Consider the following 24,473-nt stretch of genomic DNA (forward strand, 5'->3'; position numbering starts at 1 on the left):
GTTTCTGAACCCCCTCTACAACGTAACGGAAAGCACTCAGCCCTAAAGTGAATATTAAAAATTTTGAAAAATTGATCTCATTAATTAACTACTTAAGGGGAATACAAGAAGTATTTTGAGGAGCGAACAATGACGGCAAACCATATGTCGTTGGTTTCACGCAGCTGCCGTTAACCACTTTTTTCTTTTTTTCTTTTTAATTCTTGGTTCAAATAACGTGAAACACCCTGTATATTCGATCGTTGCAGTAATAGTCCCGCTCGCTTCGAACTCGGCATCACAAGATTTTGCCACCGGCGACTGCAGCTGGTCCCATCTGCGTCTCCTGTATTGAGTAAACGGTGTACAACTTATACGGCCGGGCGAAAATCTCTGCGTGTAAGTGTCTGCTGTGTTGCTCAAGAACTATTCTGCGCCATAAAAGAGCCACGGGCACGCGGAGTTCTGGGGCGGTCTCCCTCCCTGTGACCGGCCGATCCATGCAGTGCTGCTCTGCTGCTTCGGTGACACGACCAGAATTAGTGCATGCAGCATGACATGGACAATGGCCCGCTGACGCGCCCATGAGTCAAAGGAAGGAATCGCAAAATCTAAATGCTTGTAATCGGTGAAAACGCTTCTCAAATCTCTTAGCGCTCTTTCTTTGTGCCGTGGCCGGCTTCGTGCTCCTGATGCTTTCGGATACGCGTGCATCTGTTGCGCAAGGTGTACAAAAAAGAAAAAAAAAGAAAGAAAGGGAGAAATTGCAAATCTTTCGGAACCATGAATACGTTAACATTCTTTTCTTTTTGTAGCTGGAATACATGAAGCGTCACCTTACTAATGACTATATATGGTCGTGTAAATGTCGGTGATGATCGCGTGTAAAGACGCTGTCGTCCCTTCTCGCGCCGGTGTATACGTGTGTGCGGCATGTGCGAACCGCGCGCGCGATGTGGGTTCGCAACACAGGCGCTACGGCCACGGGGCGTGTAGTCGATCGCGTCTGTGGCTGATGAGCGACAGAGAGGCTGCGCAGCGTGCGGTTCCCGACTCGGCCTGCTCACTTATGCAACGCTCCATCCGACAGCGCATGAAACTCAGCAACGAGGGCATAAAGTGACAGAGAGAGAGAGAGAGAGAGAGAGAGAGAGAGAGGTGGCAAAGGAAAGACAGGGAGGTTAACCAGAGATTATCTCCGGTTGGCTACCCTGCACTGGGCGAGGGGCAAATGGATTCGATGATGAACTGCACTGAAGGCCCGTAATTCTGAAGAATAGTTCACTATTATAAGGCTCATACGGACAAATTTACCGGCAGTGGTGGCTTAGTGGCTATATGGTGATTGATCTGCTGAGTACGAGATCGCGAGTGCGATTCCGGGGTCGTCGAAATTGATACGGAGCCTTATGCGATATTGCCTTCTGTCCGGTGTTGCCATCAATCGTTATCTTACGGAGAAACTCACTTGCAAACTTGGTTGATATGATTTGTCGACACTGTGACAGCTTCTGCAGTTTAGTGTATGTGCGAGTAATTCTAATGCTTTCCTGGTAAATGAACCCATTCAATACTTCCGCCTGCGTAGGCTTGAGAGTCGCAAAAGATATCACGTCAGCTGATTTTCGTTCAAACGTGCGTTGGTTTGGTTGGCAAGTTACGCGCATGGGCATTTTGCATGGTTCAGAAACCACGCGTGTTTCGCTTTCTCTGCCATTCGCTTCGTTCGTTGTGGGCCCTGTGCCTTCCGTATTGTTTGGTCACCAACGTTGAATTGGCCCAGATCTCTGTGGCGTTTCTAATGTTTCTAGAGATCCTAAGTTTCTACGCTATTATGCATGAGAGAGAGAGACAAATTAACTTTATTTAAAGAGCATACGAAGGTGGGGGGTCGTCCCAACGTATAGGCGGCGTCCTCAGTCCTGGACGCCGTAGTCCCTCGCCGCCCGTCGCGCTCTGTCCAGCAGTCGAAGCAGGTACTCGGGGCACGAGCTGGTCAGTAGGTCCTCCCACTTTTTTTTTTTCTTTCTACACCTACTCCGCTTTTGCTTTATTTCGGAAGAATACCGGTGCCGCGAAGAAAGAGGTGCTGGGCGGCGCAACACTTGATAGCATAATTTACGCGCTGTAACACGCACACGTGTAATGGGGATGGCATGCGGTGGCCACCAGCGGTAGGCCGAAGACAATGGGACGGGCAGCGCGGCGGGCACGCGTTCTCCATCGGCGGCTCCTCTGAGGAGCCATTGTCTGCTAATGAACGCCACCTCCATCGCGTGTCTCGATTCTCCTCCTCTTTCCCCCTCCTCTCCACTCCTGCTGCTCCGGCAACGAATAATCTAACTCCGCTGGTGGCACTGACGCTCTTCTTCCTCTGGCAGCGTAGTGCGGTGGGCCCCCACTTCCGGTGGCTGTGTGCATCTCTATAAATGTGAGAATTCAAAGAAACACCAGTGTGTGTGTGCGTCTCGTGATGTTGCGCACGCGTTTAGGGAACCCCCGCTGTGCTCTTGCGAAGGCCGGAATCCGCGCAGCGCCTCTCGAAATACTCGGATACTTCCGGACGCATGGCATCGTGTTTGTATAGTGCTTGTTCAACATTGTATTCGCAGTAATCGAGCCGCCTACAACGAATTGTGTTAACGAAGCATTGTGGTCACTTTCGAAGGCTACCGCCCTACAAGGCGTAGTTAAGGGGTAGGGTTGGAAAGGATAAAGATTTAGTCCTTGTGGGGAGTATGTACAGGGATAAATTATTAGTCCTACAAGACGAGCTGTTAGTCTTAGGGGGAGCATCTGGAAGGATGAACATTTAGTCCTTTGTGAGAGCATGTGCAAAGAGCATCTGTTAGTCCCCTTGGGAGTAACTGCTAGAGGAGGAACAGTTGGTCCTTTTGCAGTTAGTCTCGAAGGGACGAATGCTTCGTCCTTGAGGGACTAATGGTTGCGGCAATGCACTTGCTCCCCAAAGAGAGTAACCCCCCTACCCTTTTTAGTCCTTTTTGGCTTAGAGTGTATCGTTTTAAATAAGACTTTGATGTTAGTTTGGCGGGTCATTATATTTCAATGTCGAAGTCGCGTGCTAAAGGAGTTGCTTAACGGGAACTTGTTGCCTGTGTGCGTTGTAGATGGCGTGCGGGGTATGTAAAGTAAACATTATTATTAATAATCCGCAGTTGGGCTCATAATTAAATATGTGTAATAATAAACATTCAGTCACTAGCGCCGCTCGCTTTCATTTCTGCTTTCGTGCATTATCTAGCTTGCACAGGTCTCACTGGTCTCACTATAAACTTCACTGAAAATTATGCGGGTCCCACGCACTTGGGAGTCGGTTTGAGCGAGGCTTTTCTTGGTATTTGCAGTGAACGCTGTTTTTGTTCAGCGACATTCTTCTGTAATTTTTTTTTTTTTTTTATGCTTAGACCACGCGACGAAGTTAGACTCATTTTCACTGGGAAACGCCTCGCTCAACGTAAGCTTGTGGCGATCCAGCACCGCACACACCTCCGACAGATACTGCCGTCTATCGCACACACTGCACACTGAGCCGAATTCTTCCTGCGCGAAGTGTTTATCAACGCGTATCACTGCGTATCGACGTCGCCCGGCTTCGTGTTTATGAGCAAGTGTGCGCTCGCCTATCGACGCTGATCCGCATCGCGTTTCTGGACGTAATGTTCACCGCGCTCTTCAATGCTCATGATCACCGCTCGATGCTGCTCCGCTTCGCGTAGCCAGCACGCGCTCGCGTTTATTAAACCGCGCTTCGCTGCATATTGACGATGTTGCTGCTGCGCTAGGCGCCTCTTCCGAGGTTCCATCTCCTCGCGGCTGAGTGCCCGCTTCGGCCCCATTTTGTTTGTTTTGGCGTTCGCCTATGCGCTCGGTGTTTGCCCCCGTTTGCCCCGAGCCGAGTCGGCTTGCACGATCCCCGGGACCGGTATATCGTGCAGGGCAGCTGCCAGTGGCCACAAAGCTGGAGCAAGAGACAAAGAAAGCTTCGCTTTAAATGGGGTACTGTGTTGAACCAAGCGTATAGAGCCAACCACCACTTGGCCAGCGAGGACAATTCGAGCCTTAATACTTTTTTTTTTATTGTTTGTTTCACGGATTCTCTCCGTGTAGGGGGCAGAGGTAAAGGCAAAATGCCTGACAGAGCCTCTGCGCCCCTACATTTCAAGGCAGCATGACATATCATTCACATACATATTTGCCAAACATATCTTTAACACACAGCACGCAGCAACGAAAAATTCTATTATTCAGAACGCATGTCTCCAAAGCATTACTTATGCTTCAATGTGATAGATTTTGAAAAAGCAGAAGATATATAAGCAATAAGTATTATATAACAATAAAATTGGCTTACATCAGAAGTCAACAAAGAAAAGAAAACCATAGAATCACTGGCCCGAAAATAAATAGCATATACAGTAAATAGATCAGTACATAGAAACATTTCAGAAAAGAACGAAGGTTCAGACTGATGTACAATGTAAATGCCGAAACAATGGCAAATATAATTTACAAGCGCTGAGAAATATCTGTAACATAACTGAGGTTACATGTGTTATCAGGAATGAGCACAAGTTACTCAAAATGAAAATGCAATGTCACTGCCCACTGATAGGTTTTTACAGTCATTTTTGAAGTTGTGGAAGGATTGTGTGTATTGTACGTTAAGGGGATCACCGTTTAATATATTAATCGTTTGATAATTCAATGTTTGCCTTCCGTAATTAGTTCATGTGGCGGGCTTCAGATGGTGTGGTCTACGTATTGGGTATGAGGTGCAACTGTCGACAGGTATTGTGTGCAGCCTATTTTTATAAATCCACTGCAGTAGTTTGAAATAATAAACTTGATCTGCTTTAAGCATGCTATATTTAATGAAGAGCGGTTTTGTTCGGAGTCCTCGTTTGTCACCCGCATAGTTTTCACACATTCTCAATATTTTATTTTGTGCGATAGCTAGTTTGTTGTAGTTTGAAGTTGTCGTAGTTCCCCATACTAAAATGCCGTAACTGAGTTCTGAATGGAAAAGTGAGTAGTATAATGTTTGTTTCAACCAGGTGATTAGTATATTTTGTATTTTATACATGCAGCCAGTAACTCGAGATAGCTCACTTTTTAATTTCTTAACGTGAGTATTCCATGTAAGGTCCTCTGTAAGCCGTAAGCCCAAGAACTTTTGCTCCGTAACTTGTTCCAGTAACGTGTCCTCAAAGTTCAGATGAACACAGTAGGGGGGTCTCTTTTATTTGGTGGCTTAAAAATTATATATTTGGTTTACTTCATATATATTTGGTATACTTCATGGCACATCGTGCAGGACCCTCAAAGTTTGGGGAACAGGTAAAGAAAACATTGCCTTAAATAGATGCTTGAAAAATGGGGAAAATGGGAGTAGGGAGCGACATATTGAGTCGTGCTCGCTTCGCATCTGGTATGTATACGTGCGACGAGGAGTCGCCACAAGGTTACGGCAGACCCCCGCGGGTGGAGCGGTCCAGCCCTCACATGACTTGAAGGTGGAAATGGTCCAGCATGTGGATTCATGAATGTGATTTTGGGCAGCACTATATGACAGGCAGGGGGGGGGGTGCCCCCCCCCCCCGAAATTAAGCGGCATACCCCCGCCCCCGATCCGCACACGCCACCACTCTCAGACATTCCTAAAGCGCCGACAAATCAATCTACTCGGCGGTCAACATTTTGCTGCATTTTACAGCGAAAGCAGTGTATGACTAATTTCCGTTTTTTTTTTTCGCCGTCCGTTAACAGAAAAAAATCATCATGTGGACCGATCCTGGTGATAGTGCAAAGAGGGTCCAAGATCAATGGCACATACTCCTGTGGACTCGGGAACCTGTAACGCGCCCTTCGGAATCTTCGGGATGGGCCCACGTATGGGGAGCGCTTAACGCCTGCTTCACCTCCTCCGCGGGTGGGCCCGGTAATTCAATATCTTCGGCATCGGCCTACGTATGGGGTGTTGTTAATGCCTGCTTCACCTCCACCGCGGGTTGGCCTGGCATTGCACTACCTTCGGGATGGATCCACGTATGGCGAGCGCTTAACGCCTGTTTGACCTCCGGCGCGGGTGGGCCCGGTATTGCAATATCTTCGTGATCGGCCTACGTATGGGGAATTCTTAATGCCTGCTTCACCTCCGCCGGGGGTCGGCCCGGTGTTGCACTATCTTTGGGAGCGGCCCACGTATGGGAGCGGCCCACGCCTGCTTCACCTTTTCCACGGGTTGGCCTGATATTGCACTATCTTCAGGCCGACCCGCAGCGGATGTGAAACACTTTGCTTTTCGTTTGAGAGCTTTCACTGTCAGCTTTCGCTGCCATTCCATCTTCACAGAGTAGAATAGTTGTCAATTTTTTCACTCCTTCTGGATGGCGGTAGTTATCGGCATCTTCTGGGGTGTGGAGGCCAGTTTTCTCATCGATTCGGTGCCCGCGCGATTAACTCAAGATCAATTCAGCTGTCACCATCTATTGCAGCAGGCAGGGCGTAGGTTATTGTTTTAATTGTAGTATTTTATTTATAATGCCCAACACAATTTTTATTTCACCATCTATTCAACGATCACGCGCAACGCTGTTGCTTCGTTAGTTCAACCTTCTTTGTTTAGACTGATCCAGGGGCCAGGAAAGGGATTCGGTTCATAGTCAGCTGGTCTGTATGCTTGTGGAACGAGTTGTGGCCGGAGAAAACGACAGTTGTGTTTAACGTTTCCTTTTGCTTCATTATTTCCTCGAGTGACGGCTTGCCGCGACACTGGCAGATCCTCGGAACCATATATCCGCGATATGCGTTAGGTAAGGTGGAAAATAAAATATTGCGAAACAGCGTTCAACTTCACACACTGCAATAACCGTTCAAACCATAAGCAATATGACTGTCACCCGTCACCTCGTCTGGTTTTTCCCTAATTGTACGGCACTTTTCGAGCAAAATTGGCAACTGGAAACAAGAGTCGCAAGGAGATGAGAAATTAAGCTATCTACTAGGGGAGAAAGCCAAGGTGACAGCCAAACAGGGAGGAAAAGCGAGAACTGTTTGTAAATATAGTTATTAATCAACATTTTTTTTATTTAAATAGGAATTAGAGAAAATGCCGCCGGATGTGGAGAATAATTCCGTGTGATTTGAATGACGCTCCTACAGTTATCAATCGAGCCGCCTGACGTAGCCACTTCCCTGTTAAGCTAATGGGGGTGTTTTTCTAACCTTCCGTGGTGAGCGCAGTACGTCTAGAACCGCAGCGTCTTGCTCTCTACGCGGTTTTACGGGACTCGTGACCACGCATCGTTACGTAACTTCCCAAATAACAACATGAGTCGGTTTTGGCACTTGGTAGAACAGTAAACGAGGGATCCAAAAGAACTGTTCTTGTTGCAAAAATAATCATTTCTCTGTAATTCTTCCAGAGCTAATTCAAAAAACGCTACTAGAAATCTTTATTTTGCACTTTCGCTTGTTAACTTGTTCTTGGCAAGGTTCTTCCTGCCCATTTTTCATGCGCGAGTCCATTTGATGTGGTTCGCTGTTTGCCAAGTAAAGAAGAGGTGTATCTCACAGGCGTATACCTGTGAGATACACGTTATTTCAATTCTCTTTTGCGGGCTTACTGGTATTTATGGCGAATGGTGGGATTATTCACATTTGTACTAGTAAAAGTACCCTCCCCCTCATTTGCATAGAAATGTTACCTTGGTCGAGCGCACCGTGTGGGAGCGCTCGACACATGTTCTCAGCGAGCTGAGCGCGCTCATTGCTTTCGATCCTTTGGTGACCAGGTATACCCACTCTTAGACGACTTGTAGTGGTCTTGCATGTGTGTGTGTTAAGTGCGGCATGAATGTGGCCAGGGCGAATATTGAGCTCAAGAAGCTCGCAACACATCCTGATTGTAAATGCGGATGGTGACAATTAATTCATAGTTGGCAGTCGTCTGAACCCCTGCAACGGTGGCTTAGAGTATTACGGCGTAGTGGCGGGAGGTCGGTGCACGTAGGGCCAACTACTGTAGTGACGTCCTGTCGCTGGTCTGGGCTCTATCTACAGAATGGTTGTCGCGATGAGGTAACTTAAAAGGTCTTATAGCCGGTAACAATTAACGGAGAACGCATGTAAACGAAATAGACATGATTTCGCTCGTCTCACCTTTCAAATGGTAATGTTTCGTCATAACACACTTCGCTGTTTCGCACATGTCCGTGTTTCTGTTTTTTATGCCCTCGTCGATTGTGCATGCGCGCAGAAATCTACAAGGAAAAGTAATGTACTTTCTTCTACCTGATTTTGACGCGCAATGTCGGCATTCATGTACTCTCTTCGCTTGCGTTCGCGTCACAGTTGCGGCTCACGTAATCTTCAGTCTCCTGTTCTTCTGCCTTCTATACACAGCGTGCAGGGGCACCCCGCCCTCCTGAACGTGAGCGGCCTCCTATGCAGCTGTGTGGCGCCGCTGGGCCGAGATGACGGCGCTCGGCCCCTAGGCTGCTGTCGCCCCCTCCGGTTCTGCGTTCACGTGCCTGCGAGCCGCCAGGAAGCACCGTGAGTAGCGTGCGTCTGTGTTCTCTTCATTCCAGGCGCGCCGGGGATGAGTACGCACCTATGGCTGCAGGCTGTTCGCGTCCACTATATACCTACAACGGCCGACAAAACGACGGCGGCGCGGTCTGCAGATAGCAATGTGCGCAACTGCTCGCTGGCCTTTCCTTGCTTTCTTTCTTTTCTTTTTGTTATACTGATACACTGCCGGGAGGTTCTATTTGTATTTTTTTTACCTTTTTTTTCTATTATCGCGTACGATTGGCACCTGTATGCATAAACTAGCTTCTTGTGGGTTATGCGGAGCACGACAGCTTACGGATTTACTCGTGTTGCACAGACCACGACGTGATAGTTAGCCTTCAATAATAATAATAACAATAATAATAATAATAATAATAATAATAATAATAATAATAATAATAATAATAATAATAATAATAATAAATTTTATTATTATTATTATTATTATTATTATTATTATTATTATTATTATTATTATTATTATTATTATTATTGCGCCATCTGAGCTGAGCCTCTGTTTCAGCAGCTTTACTTCGTTGTCGAGAAAATTGGGCACGGAACGCCCACCACCGCTTGTCGTCTCTTGTGATAAAACCTTCATTAGACGGCTTTTATTTTTTCTAGGAAAGCAAATGTGATACCGATGAGTGTGCCAGCTGTTAGTCGAAGTTTGTTGAAAGACAAACAAAAACATACGAATAAACACAAACAAACAAACATAAAGCCTGTGAAGGTCACGACTTTCATTTTTCCGGGGGGAGCGCTCGGGCCCGGCCAGCTATCTGAACCCCATATATATATATATATATATATATATATATATATATTTCTTGCACTTGAAGAAACCGTGTGACCACGAAGAATTGAGCGCTGAAGTGATGGCGTTATATGTGTATATACAAGACCTTATAGTAGGCGACATTTCATTTTCACAGCCTGAGTCGTCGCGGTGGTGTAACCTTCCTTCGTGTAATTGTCGCATAATTGGCTATCGCTAATACTGCTTCGCCTTTCCGGCGACACTGCTGCCTCTCTCTCTCTCTCTTTATTCTTGTGAGTCCGAGTATAAGTGTTCCTGCGCTTGAATGCCGTTCATTCTGATTTCGAGTGAATCCGGCTTGACCTCATTTCAGTTACTGAGTGAATTATTCAGTGTTCCCCAATTATGCATCAAGAATAAAAAAATGAGTAGGTGCATTACTCGAAGAAAACCTAGTGCATATTGTTTCCAGTGGAGTGGAGTACCCGCCAGTAATTCTTTCGTTATTGAGATTTAATTCAGTAATTGCAATTAATTATCTAACTCGAGAAGTACTGTCCTAATTTTCAAAGTGCAATGAGGCATTTGTAGGCACCCCAAAATGGCATCTAACTGCGGTGTTTTCAGCGACGTACTAACTGCGTACAATTTTTTTTCGGCTGGCAAAGAAATCTCACGAAGTATGAAAAATACCACGTGATTGCGCTCCCACCTGCATGATAAACCAGCGCCGTCAAATAAGCTGATTGAAAGCAACTGCATTGCCTGTCGCAAACTCGTAGAGACAGCCCATCATCTTGATAATGGTATGGAAGGAGCACCACCAGCAGGTTTCGCGGCCATTCCTTCCTCTCATTTCTACGTCACACTTATCCGTCTCTCATCTTATCTTATCGTCTTATCACATTGGTAACAAAATCCCCTTCATAACGCGGTCTTCATAACACATACTGTGTATGTGGATGGTGTTTACAGCGGAAATTTAAACAATTTCAAAGTGAGAAAATACGGATGAGGCAGCCGCCGCTAGTGCTTCTAATGCACGTGGCCTCCTATTATCAGGATCTGCAGAAATAGAACGAAAGTATGAATTAAAAGCCATGCATGGCCGCGCCAACAGTGATGCAGTGAGTTATTAGCCCCAGTAAAATTTCAAGTGAAAAGGCCGAGCAAAGTCAAAACAAACCTCAAGCGATGTGGGTGACAAAACTCTGGTAATGGCACTTTAGGTGTGTGTGGGGGGAGGGGGAGGGGGGGCTCAGCTCCTACCGGAAAACTTCGGAGGGGGCTCGCCCCCCCCCCCCCCCCCCCCTCCCCGTAGTCGGCGCCTATGCAAGCATGTATCTTCGGCGCCGCTTCTCTTACTGATGCTCTTTTCTTTTTAATCTTATTCTTAGACATTTATTCGACCCTTACAAACGAGAATCACTGCCTCGAAGGCCTCCACAAAGTCAACAAAGAAAGATTCGACTAGGTTCATAGTGACAACCAGGCTGTAGTCTAAGAACTTGATGCACAACTTGCCCGAGCGGAGAGATCTGCACCAGTCGCGCGCAGGTCTTGCTCATCGAGTTAGTATAGGCCCTTTTAGGACGTCAGCTCCCGCCTCTTTAGATATACTGTTTACGTATGACGGGCGGCTCAGCGTTTTCGCCTATGCTGCGTGCGGTGCATATGGGAAAGACGCGCAAGTTCGTTCACGAACTTGCAGCGAAAACATTCATACAAGACATCGCTAGGGTTGCATTTATATATATATATATATATATATATATATATATATATATATATATATATATATATATATATATATATATATATATATATATATATATATATATATATATATATATATATATATATATATAGTTAGTGTCTCAAGAAGCTGCAGCTCTAGACAATTGGTTTGAACGTACTACGTCGTTCCTCAAGGAAAGACGCATGAGACATTGGTTTGCTCGATCGAATGGCAGCAGTTGCCTTACAAAGTTATTTTATAGCTACGCAATAGCCCGCGTCTTATGCGGATGCTGACTGTGATAATTGCTCTACGGTACTTCTCAGCCGTAGTATAATGAACGACGCCTCAACTTCTGGTGAAAGTTCGCAAGACTATCTTCTCTACGGCACGGTGCCATCGTCAGAACTTGTTTAAAATATTTTAAGTATCCCCAAAAGCCTTTCCCTCACACTTTTTTTCGTTGAGGAAAAGGCCTCGTATACGAAGTTTACGACGGTATAGCGGATTTTGAGCTTATTTGACTCCTGATTTACCGTGAAATGCCATCAAGGCATTGTGACTGCTCGTACTTGATCGCGATTCGCCCCGGCCTTCTGGACGCAACGGCAAGACTATAGTTACGTCTCGGGCAGACGTTTCATCTTCGGAGTCATGCGCTTGACCATGCACTATTCGTACTTACACCGTCACTGCTCGTGTGGATTGTGATTGACCTCGTGGCCTCATCTTAGTAAACGTGAAAAAGCAAGCTTTCCGTTTCAGGTTGGGTGCAATCGTTTCCATTCCTTGGGCTTTGCGTAAGTCCGTCGTTAGACGGCGTCACCTTTCGCTCCTTGCGATGCGTTTTTTTGTGCACGCAGAGCTCGTGTTTACGCGTGAAGCCCGCTTTGCCGGTGAGCGCGCCGACCGCAGTGCGTGCGCGCGCGCGTATACACTGGCCCCGTCGCACGAAGGCGGTGGCCCTGCGTGCCGCAGAGAGATTGAAGACGCGCGCGGCTTTCCCGCCAGCGCGATTTCGCTTGCTTGCTTTTTTCTGGCGTATAGTTTTTCTGTCTATCCTGTTCCCGTTTTGGCAAGACGGTAGCCTTATTATCTTTCCTTCGAAACGACGTTGCGAGGAAGGAGCTTCCTGGAGAAAGACGAGTTAATCATCGCCACCTGTTTCCCGCTGCCGCGGCGCTTATTACGCAGAACAAGATGGCGCGCATGCGGGGCATCGCATGTTAGCTCCGGGAAGACGACGCTCTTTTGGGAGCAGCCGTGCGGAGAGAAGCATGGCTGCACCGCCCACTTCGGCCGTTCTCTTCGGCCGTTCTCTTTGTTTCTCCTCCGGTGCGAGATTCGCTCGCAGTATTTGAAAACGCGGAGGTCGCACCGTAACGTATGAAGCCGGCTGTTCGTATGTGGATTGGGGGCGCAGTAGTTTTATTCTTTCTGGAGCTCATGGGAAAAGATAAGGGCGAGCGAGAGAGAGAGAGAGAGACGGCTAGAAGGCGTTCGTGAGGAGTTGCATGAAGCTGCAATCAGAACCACTTCCTCGAACCTTCGCTTGCATGATCTTGAGCGTTTCGAGCGATGTTTGGCCTACTGGCGTGTTACAATTCATCCCTAGGCGGCACTGCAAGCGCGATTTTGTGTGTGTGTTTTTGTATTTGATGATGCATTTGGTGGTTTTGTTTGGTAGGACTCTCTCTCTCTCTCTCTCTCTCTCTCTCTCTCTCTCTCTCTCTCTCTACGCACACACAAACACGCTTTTTTCTTTTCTTTTTTCTACTGTAAAGTGTCTGCTCTGTTTGTGCTCTTGATGGCTTTCGGTCCTCTGTCGCAGACTGCGCGAAATGTACTCCTTTTTGTTTTGTGGGATGTTTTTTTTTTTTTGTGTGTGTGGTTTTGTGGGAGGAAGAACTGCATTAATTGCCGTGAGGCCTCATTCAATCTCATTTCATCTTGTCCTCTTTTCATTTATGCGACAATATAACGTAAAGAGGCCGGCGATATTCTTGTTGGCAAAATTTGCAATATCTTCATGCTATGATCCTTTTGGGAGAAAGAGGGAAGTTAACCAGAACAGAGAAACCAGTTTGCTACCCTACACTGGTGAAAGTGGGAAGGTGAGTTATACCAATTAATTAATTAATTAATTAATTAGACAGATTGATTGATTGATTGATTGATTGATTGATTGATTGATTGATTGATTGATTGATTGATTGATTGATTGATTGATTGATTGATTACCCTACACTGGGGAAAGTGAGAAGGGGAGGTATAACAAAAAGATAGAGAGAGAACGCAGACGCGCGATCACTGCAGACTATCACAGCACAGAATCACTTGTACGACAACGAACACTAATTCAGGCTAGAGCTGCTTGTGCTGTTCTGTTGTCCTTAAAAACTTAAGCAGTGCTTTCGTCGCCCTCAGCTACGATGTCGCGCATTAGGTCGGCATTCCAAAATGGTTTGCTCTGATAATGTTATTTGATCAAAGCGCGCTAGCACCATTGCGAGCGATGGTGTCTGCACAGCGAGGACAGTCACACAGAACACGCTGAAGCTCCTCCTCGCGAACACAGTCGTATCACACGAGGCGTTGTCGGCCATTCCGATGCGAAAAGTAAAAAAAACTTCGTAAAATCCACTCCTAGCCATAACCGACAAGGCAGGGTGGCCTTGCGTCGGGAGAGTCCACTTGGGATGCGAAGGTGGAGCGAAGAGTCCAAATGGTCCAGCCGATTGTTTTGAAAACTTGGAGTGTTTCGGGAACGTGGAGAAAGTGGTATCTCGTGCGATCACTCTAAGTTTGCTAGCGGCAACCGTATATCGCTGGCCTCTCTACAGCGTTATATTCCAGCAGGAATGAAAATATGACTTCTGATGAAATGAGTTCTTTGCGGTAATTATGTAGTTCATAAGCGGCGTTTACTGGAATGCGACGATGGCGCGTCGCTTCGAATTTCTAGCACGTCACATCCATGTAAACGGCGTTAGTGCACTAGAAAGGCGAATCACATTAATGCGTCAAGCGAGGATATATTGAGATGGTTGAGTCGTCTCACGTGTTGCATGTAAACGCTTGTGCATGGTATCGAGGGAGAGAGGAAAAGCGAGACGACTCCTGGTGTGTGCTCTCCTAGACTTACCCGAGAGGCGCGCACCTCCCGGGAACAGGTCCCGGCTTGTTTCATTCGAACGAAGAGTAATGCGCCACGTGTAAATGCGGTCGCATAGTATTGTGGTTATGCGGTAAGCGCTGCTATAAATGAAAAAAAAAAAGCGAATTGAGCAGGCAACCAGACGATGGCTGTCAAAGTCAAGCGATGATTTTTGGGTGTAGGGCTGCTGAGAGATGCTGTTGCATACACTTGTTGGTTAGCTCTATTGTACAATGAGGTGAGCCGTGTGGGATAGATCCAGTTTATTCGGTCAGACAACCGCCCATGCAAAGAGGGTGAAAGAGCTTCGCTTTCTGTGGCTCTTCAAGAAGTGCCAAACGGACGTGCGTGTGGTTAACCTCCCTGCCTTTTCTCTATTCTGTTTCTCTCGCTCTGAAGAACTGCCGAAGGAAGTATCGGTATACCGTGGAAACTCTTGGCGAACTTCACTAATGTTTCAAAATTTGCTTGCGCATTGATTTATAATTGAAAATTCTTAACCATGTTCGCTCTCACCGCATCCCCTCCTCCCCAATTTCTTAAATATTGCTCACCGTAAAGTCACGTGCTCGCGAAGCTCTTTGAAGTAAACGCATACGCTCGCTAGGATCAAATGAAGCAGTATAGAGCGTGACGCTACGTGTGTACGAAACGTGGGCAAAATAACGTATTCTCATTCCATTGTTAAAGGAGACGCCAAGCAGTGAGCATGATCTACCGTGCTGTGCTATTTTCAGTTAAACGCAGTTTCGTGGTGCGTGTGAACCGTGTTTCGGCTCGCGTGCTTATCACCTGAGTACAGTTATTTTGCCATGCCGGATTCGGTGCCGGAAAAACGAACGAACTGACACGCCCCCTGTAGAGTATATGCATATGTCACTTCTCATATTTAATTTCATGGTACGCACACGCTTGCGAGTGTCTTGTACCGCACGACTCCACTCTTCGATCGGAGTCTTGCGCCGACACGCTTCACCCTCTCACAGACTGTCGTGGATCGGGCTCGCAGCCGGACGCCAAATGGATGAAATCGCCCGGAAGTGTCAACAAGCGATCGCCGAGAGGCAGTTGATCGACCCAGGCAGTACGATGGCTGCTTCATATATGCTACCACGTTCTGCCGAATGTTGGCACGCTTGTTGGTTGGCACGCACCAAAAGCGTATACTTGTGACAATTAACTCTCTTAGAGAACAGCTTTCAAGTCCTGCCGCTAGCGGCATATCGCTCCCTTTTCTCATGATTCAGACATAAGCCGCTGGTACAGGTCTATGACTTTCTTTGAATACCTAAAGTGGCGCACGTACGAGATTGAAAGCCAGGTCTGCCGCTCATGTGCGCATCGGAGCTGCGTAGTAACGTATACTAATGCCATCTGTAATTGTGCAGGCTGTGACGCTCGGCATTTTCGACACAGATGAGGTCTAGCACATCTGGAATTTTAATATTGTTATTTGTTTAAAGCGAGACTTTCTTCGTTCGGTTTACTAGTGCGCTGGTTTGTGCATAAAAGAACAACAAAAATGACAAGAACGAACAACTGCGCAGTTGTTTGTCCTCATCCGCTTTCTGTCTTTTTGTGCAGAAACTAGCGCAGTAAACCCAATGGCGGCGTACACAAAGAGCCCCAGTTAATGGAAGCCTTATTGAAGCTTCCTTCAATTTGTCGGGTCACTCTGCTTTCGCTTGAGACGACCTGTTAAACGCTGCCCAAATGTTTGCTGTACAAGTGCCACGGGGGGCGTTCGTTGCTATGTGGAAGGTTTTTCTTGTCGGCCGCGTGGCCTCGAACTGCCACAGCGCCGATGCGCTCTGGTTACGTGCGCACCCGGGGTGAGAACACGAGCCGGGGGCAGCCTCTCTTGTCTCCAGACGACTCCGTCTTTTTTTCTCTCGCTTCGTTCACGACGCAGTTTCAGTGGTTGCCGCTTCTGCCAGCTGCATATAACCCGATCAACTGGCCGGGCGCACTTCTGCTCCGAGCGGCGGTTCGCACACTCGCTTCTCAATTTGGTAACGCTTTCCGTGACCGCTCTTGAGGTTTGGACATCGTCCACCTGTTACGCGACGCAGTGTGGCCACGGAGGAACCCGAACGATTCACTTCATCTTTCCGATCGAGATTTGTGGAATGGGTATAATTATGGGCGCGAGTTAGTTTTCGTACATATGTTCTCGGCCGACATTGTGTTCACGGAAGGCGCGAGCCGAACCGATGTGCAGGGTGATCAGCAGAAATAAAATACACCTTGCAGTAGGTGTGGCATGCAGCTGCGTAAGTTCGTGGTAGACACGCACTTGTTGGCGGCGTACATGATTACCAGCTGCCGACAGCGGAGGCTGTGAGCTCCTTCCGAACGAAAAAAAAAAGTTATAAATTGAGCACGGCACTCGTGGGTTAAAATTCTGCATCGCGTGGGACTTTATTACCTCGTAACATGCAACCGTGGTTGCCTCTTGGCGGCTTCAAGCAGCTGCGTACACAATGAGACGTTCTGCCGTTGGCTTGGAGGCCGTCTGTTCGGTCTATTGTGTCGCCGCTGTAGAATTTCTGTGGGAGCGAGTGCAGAGATGACATTTTCGCATTTAACGGGGCCAGATATGGCGTGGTCAACAGATTTATTGGAATTTTACATCCCATTGAAACGTATGCGAGCTCTTTTACCCAATCCGGAAGTTTCGGAGCTCCGCGGTCTCGAGTTAACCCAAAATTGGCGACTCAATTTATGAGCTTGAAGCTCATAAATTGCACCACCGGCAGCGACCGCCGTGTTGATATGCGATATATGACGTTAAAAATCGCGGCACACTTTAGCGCCTCTTACGTCTCCCAATACACGGACTCTCTGGCTACACTGACCTGCTGACACTGCAGGTTAATAATATGATAATTTGGTACTGTTGCCGAGTCTTCCTAGCGGCTGCCAATGGCGACCGTGCTCGCGCATGTGTGCCCGCAGTCTCAGTTTCATACTGAATATACTAGAAGGAAATCTGGCGCTTTTATAATCCGCCGCTGCTTCATCCATCATATGAATGATGGGTATCCAGTGCACGTATTTGTCCAAACTTGGTTCCTTTGACTTCAAACAATTTACCTTCTTTTTAACTCAACATTGTCATCTCAAATCTGCTGCACCGCAGTGATTGGCCGCATTTACCTATACCACTTATACAATTATATCCCTTTCAGAACATTGCAAATAAAGAACTGTTTACTATATCTCAAAGTAGTCGCCCATGATGAGCGCCAGAATGTCACTGCAAAAAGCCATTCAAGTATATATCGACACGCGCACTCAGATGTGTATGGGTGCGTGCGTGTGTGTGTGTGTATGTAGAGAGAGAGAGAGAGAGAGAGGCTAAGGAAAGACAGGGAGTAAAGTTTACCTCCCGTTGGCTGCCCTGTATTGGGGAAGGGAAGAGACCCGTCTATATGCTATCGAGCCTGCTTAAGAAAATGAAGTAGGTGTCAACGTAAAACACTCCACTACTCTGAAGAAATGTTGCGCGACTTTATAATAGCGTGCAACACAGCTGAACCGCAAGAAGCAGTTCGGTTTCTCAATTAAGCCATGTGCAAAGTTGCAGAAAGATCCCCATCATTTTCATGGTAGTTGACCGACTGCCAGCGCCATTTTAGTAGGAAGCTTCCAGTCGCTGACGCTGACACGAGGATACGTATATATATATATATATATATATATATATATATATATATATATATATATATATATATATATATATATATATGTGTGTGTGTGTGTGTGTGTGTGTGTGTGTGTGTGTGTGTGTGTGTGTGTGTGTGTGTGTGTGTGTGTGTGTGTGTGTGTGTGTGTGTGTGTGTGTCAGCCTTTCATAGAGTCGTACTTGGGCTAGAGCAACCTTCTGAAGCTCAAACGTACAATAATTCGTACATATTTTCGTCGATGACTTCGTAACACGAAGGCTGGGCCAGCCACCGACTTCTGTGTCTGGGACTACGTAATAATCAATTATGCTTGAAACAAGTAGTTTCTAGCTCTAACGTACGTCATCTTTGTTTCATTTATTTATTTATCTTTTCATCAATATTTATTTATTTATTTATTTATTTATTTATTTATTTATTTGCCTCTTAGGGAGCACGCTAAATAGGCGGGAAGTGCCTTGTTAACCTGCTTCTACAGCAGCCTGTCACCGTTGTCGAAGTCGGCTGCTCACACACACTGGTGCTTCTCTCGGTGCGCATGAATCTAAATAGTTTAGTGTATTTGTGGATTTGCTTATCTAGAACGTTATAGTTAGCGAAACGTTGCTTCCAGGGCACGTGAAGCGAACACGTGCAGCCGGTGGCCCCTTAATTCGATGCAGCTATAGGTTGGCAAACGTCATCAGCCGCGACAGAGGATGACGTGAGGAGCGGATCGCGGTTAATGATGTCAGAAGCTGAGAATGCACGAGAGTTTCTGGACTACAAAGGCGTTCACGAGTAAATTAAAAACTTAATTTTCACAGTATCTAGACCCTCGAATCGACTCACTTTTCGCAGAGTGGTTATTTGATCTACGAAGAACACGGCGAGATGAATAGTTGAGGTACGAAAATACGGCACCGTTGATAATATTTGGCGGTTATTATGTCCCGGGGCTCCACAGTAGACTGTTAGCGACGCCCATATGGATTGACTGTGGATTGACTTCCGTGATCCATCCGCCTTCCAGGTTCCCTAACGTGCACCGAACTCCTGCTATACTCAAGCATTCTTTTTGCATTCCGCTCCGTCGGAATGGGACCGCTGAATCCGCGGGGGCTATCTAAACCGCCATCTCGTGCTCAGCAGAAGAACCCCATAGCGGTAACGTGGCATGTTGTGTCGAGCTCCGTGTGTTTATTGAGAAACGCAATGCGGGTGACATTTACTCGCATTACTCTACTACGGCTCCTTTGTGCCATATCACATGGCCTGCGTAACGATCGATCGATTTATTTTGAAGTCTCAAATGAGATTATATCGCTTCGGTTATTCCTTGACAACGCAGCGTGCACGCTGCGTTGTCAAGGACAATCAGAGGCACCGTAGCTGAAGGAAGGGTGACTCCTACAGATCAGTTATGACCGGATGGTGTTATTCAACGCCCTCCTAAATCTCCACACACGTGTTTTGTCGCTTTTCGCGTCTATTGGCATGCGGCCTTCCCGCGATGGCCACTGATCCACAGCGGCAGGTATATGCCACGCTTGGGCGCTCATTATTCCTCGTTGGTAGGCAGCAGCAGCAGCAGCAGCTTACACTGGCGGCTATTCTCTGTCGTGTAAGGTTTGGAGGACAATCCCCACTACTGGCGACCAGTTGTAAGGTTTAGACGTTGTTGAAGGGAGGGACTTCCAATCGCTGGCTACCAGTTGTACGGGTTGTAGTCGGGCATGAAATAATGGTAGCTGACCCATGCCGTCGTCCAACTCACCTACGCTCCATCTTCCACAGTGGCTTGGCATACACCAAGCTGTGGCAGCTTTTCCAGTGTTTGGCTTCAGCAGTTGTGTAGGTCAACAAGCAGAACGTTAGCAAGGCTCGTAAAAGGGCTATGCATGTAAGAACGAAAGCTTCGCTACTTACTGTAGAAAAGATACATGCGACGAAAGGATCGAACCAAATGATATTCAGAAATGAACAGGGACGTGTGAGAGGCTTATAGGTAGGTATGGTTAAATGGACCGCTATGCTGGAGAGGTTGGAAGCAGTGCGTCTCCGGCTATTCCATTTCACTTAGATGGGAGGCTTATTTGTAACTACTGAGCGGCAGATTGATTTCATAAGGGATAGCTCATGCTTATACTGGACGAGTATTCTAATCGCTCCTCGTCTGTTATATTTTGGTGGCATATTTCTTTCTTAGCGGTTTCACGCGTGCATATGTATGTTTCCACTCAAACAACTGATCTCAGTTGGTAGAGAATTGCGCATTTTGTTTTCGTTTGATCCTTTCTTCGCCATACCTTTTTTTCCCCTCTAGTAATTCGTGCAGCGCAACCTCCACTGTGACATGAAAAGCAGATCTGCAACTGTAGCGTGTATTGCGAACATTTAATATTACACAAGTTACAGATTGGTAGTGCTAGCAACAGAAACAATACACAGCGCAAAAGCAATATGATGTGTGCCACGCACAGTTCTATAGAATAGAAGGAGAAAGGAGCATCGCATTTGATTCTAGTGGGAAAAGAAAGGAAAACAAAAACACGTAGAGAATGAAAAGGACCGCATTCGCTGCTTCTTACTCCCGTGTACGGGTTCACCCAGATTCTCGATTGCACCCCTGCCAATCCATGAAAATGCATTTGTGCACGCCTCTTGATCGAGCGGCCGTGAGACGACGCATATACTACTAAAGAGGCAAAAGGTACACGGAACGGTACACGTGCGAATACACGTATACAGATGCACACAGGCCCACGGAAAGCGAGAAACCTGAAGACCGGTGCCGGTTTTTTCCAATTTTCTCAGTCAATTTGCGACGGTCGTGGCGCCGTATATATAGTCGCAGCGCGTCTTTTCTCCGTTTCTATGTTCAAGAAAGAACTAACGTAACATTTTCAATTGCGACGATGGCGGCTGTTCATTTTCCACTATTGCGCTCTCGCGTATTTTTTTTTTTTTTCTTATTATCGTTTGTTATTCACGCTTATCAATCGTTCTGCGCTGGCCGTTATCGCGTCTCAATTGATTTACCGCTGCCGTGCCAGTGGGCTCTGCCGCGCCTTGATGTGGCTTCCCGGGGAGAGCCGGGACGCGTTCATTTCGACATCGCGCCTCGACTCGTGAACGCGGGTGAGAACGTTGCTCTTCCGCCCCGGTCGTCACTGTACGCTCTGTACGCGTGATACACTCGGCGTTCACTTCGCTCTCTCGCCTTCGCTGTGCAGGCCACGTTGTCGGGGGCTGTCTGGGCGGGATTCGCTTTATCGCATTCGAGCCGCGTGCGTGACGGGCGGGCCGTTTAGTCGCGGGATAATGACGCGAGCGCGTGCACCGTCGCTGAGCGAGAGTGCCGGCCGGTAATGGAATGGGCAGTCGTAAGGGTGCATGATACTCGCAGGTGACGTGAGAGCTTATCGATTCGGAAGCAGTGTCGGCGCCTCGTATTCATTAGCGTATCTCCCTATCCGTTTTAAATGACGTCCGAGCGACTGAACGTTCCCAATGATCAGCGTTGCGAGCACCTGAGGAGCCCGCATTTCTTCGTGGACTCCTTAGAAGAGGAAAAAAAAGGCAGAAAATAAAAACAAACAGGGATGTTGACTTTGCCTCCTGTGAAGAGCTTGGCTCTGCTACTTTATTTTCTTTCTTTCTTTTTCCACTGTGCCTTAATGAAGTCCCATTCCGTGATCACCGGATGAAAAGCAAGATGAAAAAAAAATGGTGGACATATATAAAAAGAAGCTGCACATGATACCACACGGTTACTAGTAGCGCGCGCTTAGTGAGTTATGGTACGCAGAGAGAACTGTTGAGAAAATTCACTGAAACTGACACAAACGAGAAAACGCTTGTCCTATATAGTGTACCGCCATCCATATATACAGTGTGCTTCTTTGGGAAGATTGTTTGGCAAGTGACCACTATGTCTTATAGATACGCATCCAATTACGTAAACGAAGAGCTCGAACAGTCAACGTTAATCAGATTCGCATCGTTGACCTGCCTGAAGCCCGCAAGGAATTAGTGGATTGCGAGCATGCTATCGATTACCCTACAAACTGAGTCAGGCTAACCTATAGTACAGTTCATAAACATGCCATCTTCTGACTATCTGAACGAAACGACGACGCCTAGCCCAGCGTTCACAGAAGAAGCAACGAAATCAAGAATTACAGTGCAGAATATACCAAGTTATCCTGGAAAGCCAACCTAATGCAGATAATTTAGCATCGCAACGTTGGACCGAAATATGTGATGAGATGAGTGCACCGCTACGCATTGCAAGGGTGTGGCATCTCTTTTGAGCCCTGATTGGGATAACAAAAACGAAGACCTGCTTTACAACGTTACCAGTTAAAAGGAGATGGTACGACAGAGGACTTAATTGACTATATCCGAAATGCGCACTACCCAGCCTTTTACCCACAGCCCATAGATATCGCATTTGAAGCACATGCACATGACATGGGTATCAATTCACCATTTGCTCTGGTAGAACTAAAATGGCTCCGCCCTTACTGCGGCGGGATTCTACCCCAGGACCTGACATAATTACCTATGATATTATGCGGAATCTACCAGCTAACCAAAAAGGAAGAACTCTTAAACATCATCAGTAATGAATGGGAGACAGGTATAATCCCGAGTGGAAGGAGGCATACGTAAGCACGAAGCTCAAGCACGCAATGCCTCTTAATAGATCAGAAAACATGCGCCCCATCACTATGACGTCCCGTGTGGGCAAACTAATTAAAAGATGGTCTTAGCAAGACTGGAATGGCACCTGGGAAACACTTACCAGCTATATACTCTTATCTGCTTTCGAAAGCATGTCAGCACTCAGCCGCATGTCAGCCTCGTGAAATGTGAAGTTTATGATGCACCTATACACTGCAGCTTCGAACGATCGTTGGAGTAGACATCAAGAAAGCCTTCGACAATGCTCCTAGCTGCACATCGCCATCCTGCAAAACCTGGCCGAGACGGACCCCGGTTGTCGAATGCTCCAATATATGAATAGTTTCCTCACTCACTGATAGGGTTATCCGCATCCTGGGACCTGACGGCCAGCCATCCCAATTGTTCCCCGTACGCAGAGGGACTCCCCAAGGTGCGATCCTCTCACTGATGTTTTTGTGTTTGTTATTTATTTATTGGGGGCATGAAAAAAATTCTCCCTCGAACTCGAACAGATTCCGAACTTGCGTCATGCAATCTATGCGGGTGACATCACTCTTTGGTGTACCAAGGGCCACGCCGGGGAACAAGAGTCGACTCTAGAGGAAGGCCTAAACATCATAGATGCACACGAGGTTTAGACATATATTGCGACTACTTTAGACATATATTGCAGTTTTGTAATTGTAGCCGGTGAGTTCGCAAGGGGTATCCACTTGGAACGAATTCTCAGGATGACACTAGTTTCGAAATGTTAATTCCTGAAGTGTGTGACGAAGTACTCTGGCGGTCCAGTTACTTTAGTGGTGCAATGCATAAAACGGTGTTTTGCTAAACAGTAGTTAAATGAACAACAGTGCATTTTTACCGTAAATTAGACGGCGCATATCTTAAAATTAAATTGAATTATGGGGTTTTGCGTGCCAAAGCCACTTTCTGATTATGAGGCACGCCGTAGTGGGGGACTCCGGAAATCCGGACCACCTGGGGTTCTTTAACGTGCACCTAAATCTAAGTACACGGGTGTTTTCGCATTTCGCCCCATCGAAATGCGACCGCCGTGGCCGGGATTCGATCCTGCGAGGCACATATCTTGAAATCCGTGCTATCTTTAGAATTCGCTCCCACCGGATAAGCCTTGCAAGCTCACCGTCAACAATTCGTAAATTGCTTTATGTGCCGTAAAGGAATTAGTTTGAAACTTCACTAGTGAATTTTTGTTAGTAAGTTAATTATAGATATATATTTATTGTACATGTAATATCCGCCTCTTCCAACAATGGAGTTCAAGAATTGGGCTATCTGCCACAGGCAATATATATAAAAAAAAAGGAAACATATACAGGAATGAGACTGGAGAAGGCGGTCTTGCAGCAGACTTGAAGTTTGTGAGCAAAGATGTTCAGTAGCAGAAAAAGGGCTGCAAAACGTTGTACGTGACCTAGCTGCAGGTATGAAATGTGGTGGACAGGAAGCTGGGAAATGTAACTCCAATGAACCCGTAAAGCAACGACGAAGATGTACAGTGCCCAGCGATTGAAACGCGATGTTCAGAGCGCGTGGGCCGCGCTGTGACAGCCGCCGCTGGTGGGCGCTGGGGACACCGAGCTGATGCATTTTATATCACTTGAAAGAAAGAGTCTTTATGACGTATTGGGACTTCATTCGGGGGCTACTCAGCCATCACCCAGCGATCACCAGTCGTGCAAAAAGCGTCGGTCGCCACGCGGTCCGAGTATCGCGTTTCAATCACTGAGCACTGTATACGTATGGCTATCATGGGTGGTCACATTCGATGGCGGTAATTGCCGCTGTGGACACACGCAGCGGAAGGCCAAGGCACGCCATGGGTGAGGGCTTGAGTGTGCACGCATTGCGACGCACAAA

The 24,473-nt window shown here is 46.9% G+C and overlaps 1 protein-coding gene across 1 annotated transcript in view; it reads left to right on the forward strand.

The window, feature by feature from the left end:
* LOC126548236 (ecotropic viral integration site 5 ortholog-like) overlaps nucleotides 1-24,473 on the forward strand; it is a 245,437-nt gene that overhangs the window by 66,639 nt on the left and 154,325 nt on the right. The window contains exon 2 of the mRNA XM_050196387.3: nucleotides 8,404-8,553. The gene's annotated coding sequence lies outside the window, so the exon portion shown is untranslated. The remainder of the gene's footprint in view (nucleotides 1-8,403; nucleotides 8,554-24,473) is intronic.

The sequence above is a fragment of the Dermacentor andersoni genome, chromosome 1 (assembly GCF_023375885.2).
Source record: "Dermacentor andersoni chromosome 1, qqDerAnde1_hic_scaffold, whole genome shotgun sequence".
NCBI lineage: Eukaryota > Metazoa > Arthropoda > Arachnida > Ixodida > Ixodidae > Dermacentor > Dermacentor andersoni.